This window comes from Lactuca sativa, chromosome 5 (genome assembly GCF_002870075.4).
Source record: "Lactuca sativa cultivar Salinas chromosome 5, Lsat_Salinas_v11, whole genome shotgun sequence".
In the NCBI taxonomy this organism is placed as follows: Eukaryota; Viridiplantae; Streptophyta; class Magnoliopsida; order Asterales; family Asteraceae; genus Lactuca; species Lactuca sativa.
This window is the reverse complement of record NC_056627.2, coordinates 172,039,230-172,043,241: the sequence shown is the minus strand read 5'-3', so window position 1 is coordinate 172,043,241 and position 4,012 is coordinate 172,039,230.

The following is a 4,012-nucleotide window of genomic DNA, read 5'->3' as shown; positions in this document are numbered from 1 at the left end:
CTCGTACAGACTCCGATTTTGGTGTTCCTTTTACCGAAACTACTATCTTAAACGATAGTACGACTTTCATTTTGGCGACTTTACCCAAAAATCAATAATTCTCTTCATACCTTTTAATGTCACACATTCCTAGTGTGTGCCTCACTTTTATATTTTTATAAAATCTGATCTAATTCATACAAAGTCGAATTTCTACGGAATTTATATTTTCAGGATCGGTACGACTTGTACTTTATATATATATATATATATATATATATATATATATATATATATATATATATATATATATATATATATATATATATATATATATATATATATAGGGTTAGGTTCATGTGAGACGGCCTACTTTTATGAGACCGTGAGACGCATTTTTTTTATCATTTTTTTTAGTTAATTCAAGTTCCGAAAGTAATATTTAAATTTTATTTTTGGATTTTTCCATTTATTTTTCATTTTAAAATTATTTTTTTGAATATGTACAGTGTAATATTTATTAGAATATTTCACGTATTTAAAAAAAAACGAGATTTTTTTTATTTTTAGTTAATTCAAGTTTCGAAAATAATATTTAAAAAAAGAATTTTTAGATTTTTCCATTTATTTTGCATTTTAAAATTATTTTTTAGAATATGTATAGTGTAATATTCTATTAGAATATTTCACGTATTTTTCAATAAAAACGGGATTTTTTCTTTTATTTTTTTATTTTTTTAGTTAATTCAAGTTCCAAAAATAATATGTAAAAAAAGAATTTTTGGATTTTTCCATTTATTTTTCATTTTAAAATTATTTTTAGATTTGGTCTCACGGTCTCACAAAATTAGAATGGTCTCAAATGAACCTAAACCTATATATATATATATATATATATATATATATATATATATATATATATATATATATATATATATATATATAGAGAGAGAGAGAGAGAGAGATGTTTTGGCGCACTTATTTTTACGACTTAGACACCTTATCCAAAAATCTCCCACTTGGATAAGTCTAACAACTATAACCACACGTATGACTTCAGGAACCTATCAACAATCGTAGCTCTTTCAAGGTTTCTCGGAACTGAGAAGATGATGATACGTCATTTAAGATAAGTGATCATATAATCCTATGTTCTAGATATCATCCGGACAAAAACATGGAACAATGTATTACTTATTGTCCAGCAGTTTGTTTCTCGATTTCTAATTTGTTTGACAAAAAACTTAATTGAATGCATCAACTTAGTTCTGACCGGGCCCGGTACATAGGTCGAAACAAAATCATCGAGGGACCCAGATATCACTTCTAATCCAAGAAGGAATAGATAAACTTCGACTCATATGCTTGTTCTACTACTTGTTGAATCACACTCAAAAATACGTTCTATAACATCGAGTTACCAATGCGTTTTCGTACGATCAATGCATAACCAACTAATAGGCAACAAGTCATATCTGTAGGTTTGAAGACCTTTATGATATTACCGTCTCACGGTCACTCTAGATAAATTCCATGAAGTGATACCAGTGACCGTGGGTTGAATCCAATGCTTAGAACTTATGAGCACTCATGAGTGTTGTAGCCATGTACAACAACTTAGACCTCTGCAACCAAATCATGACATTCTTCATTCATATCTACTTCCAACATATGACCAACTGTGGAGAATTCGAATAATATGATATACCAAACATAATTATTCTGGAAGTCAAAACATGCAAAAGAAATATAGTAAACGATTGACAAAAGATAGCAACACTTTACTCATAAATAAATGCAACTTTTATTCATCATCAAATGTCAATTACACTTTACAAATTTCAAAAATTATCTAACTACTAAAACTAATATCATCCTTCATCCCTATGCTCTGAGCATGCTGGAGATGCTTAACCCGACTTAGTCCCTTCGTGAGGGGATCTGTTGGGTTCTCATCCGATGATACCCTCTTTTCCATGAGGAGTCCTTCTATTCGATGTCTGATGAAATGGTATTTTCTGTCGATGTGGCTGGATCACCCGTGATCCCTTGGTTCCTTGGCTAAAGCAACTGCACTTTCACTATCACAGAAAATTTCCATTCGCTCCTTTATAGCTGGTACAACTCCAAGGTCTCCAAACAAGTTATTCAACCATATTGCCTCCTTTTTTTCCTCGCTTGCTGCTATATACTCTGATTCACAAGTTGAATTAGCCATTGTCTCCTGCTTGGAACTCTTCCAAGTAATTGCTCCTCCGTTTAAGGTAAACACCCAGCCTGACTGAGAGCGGAAATTATCCCTATCAGTCTAAAAGCTAGCATCACTATACCCTACAACTCTCAAGTCATCACTCCCACCGAGGGTAAGGACTCAGTCCTTAGTCCTCCGCAGGTACTTGAGGATATTCTTTACTATAGTCCAGTGAGCCTTGCCATGGTTCCCCTGATATCTGCTAACCATGCTCAAGGAAAAGGCCACATCAGGATGAGTGCAGGTCATAGCATACATGATTGAGCCTACTGAAGAAGCATAAGGTACTCGACTCATTTCTACTATCTCAACCTTAGTACTCGGGCTCTGAGTTTTACTCAGTGTGGCGTTACTCTGGATGGGTAACTCTCATTTCTTCGAATCTTGCATGTTGAACCTTTTCAGCACCTTATCCAAGTGGGTACTCTAACTAAGTCCAATTAGTCTTTTACTCCGGTCTCTTAGAATCCTTATCCCTAGAATATAGGCAGCTTCTCCTAGGTATTTCATAGAGAAACACTTCCCAAGCCACGACTTCACTTCCTGCAAGGTTGGGATGTCATTTCCTATGACTAGTATGTCATCCACATACAGTACCAAGAAATTAACTATACTCCCACTAACCTTGAGATAGACATAAGATTCATCTTCACTCCTCGAAAAGCCAAACTCTTTGACTTTCTCATCGAAGCAAAGATTCCATCTGCGATGTGCCTGTTTCAATCCATAAATGGATTTCTCGAGCTTACACACTCTATTAGGGTATTCTGTACTAACAAAACCCTCTGGCTGACTCATGTAAACATCCTCAGCCAAACTTCCGTTAAGGAAGTCGGTTTTGACATCCATTTGCCATATTTCATAATCATGAAATGCAGCGATGGCTAACAGAAACCTAATTGACTTAATCTTTGCAACTGGTGAAAAGGTCTCATCACAATCAACTCCCGAAGTTTGAGAAAAGCCTTTTGCAACCAGTCACACCTTATATGTGTGTACATTACCATCCATGTCAGTCTTCTTCTTGAAGATCCATTTGCACCCAACTGTCTTACGACCTGGTACATTGTCAACCAAGTTCCAAACTTGATTGTCATACATAGACTGCATCTCGCTATCCATTGCCTCTTTACATTTAGCAGACTCGGGGCCTACCATTGCTTCTGCGTAATTGTTATGTTCATCCATACATACCAATGTCTCATCACTGATAATCCGAAGTAATATGGAAACTCTAGTAGTGCTCAGGTGCATTCCTAACCCTTGTGGATCGTCTAAGAGGTACAGAATCGTCAATTGGCTCAACAGGAGTTTCCTCCTCAGGTTGAGTGTTAGGGTTTGAAGTTCCTTCACCACTTGACTTTTGAATTTCTTCAAGGTCAACTTGCCTCCCACTGTTTCCTTGGCTTATGAACTCTCTCTCTCTCTCTCTCTATCAACACACCCTCCTTGCTACAAAGACCACATTCTCTCTAGGTCTGTAGAAGAGGTAACCAGAGGATTTCTGTGGGTAGCCGATGAAAATACACCTCTCACTTCGAGGTTCGAGCTTATCATGAGTCTCGCGCCTCACGAAAGCCTCGCAACCCTAAATCTTGATGTGGTCTAGTTTGGGAACTTTACTAGTCCACATCTCATGAGGAGTTTTGGCAACTTTCTTTGTAAGGACCAGATTAAGGATATGGACGGCAGTCTCTAAGTCATACCCCTAAAATGAGATCGGTAGTGAAGCTCGAATCCTCATGGAACGAACCACATCCAACAGGGTTCGATTACGCTTCA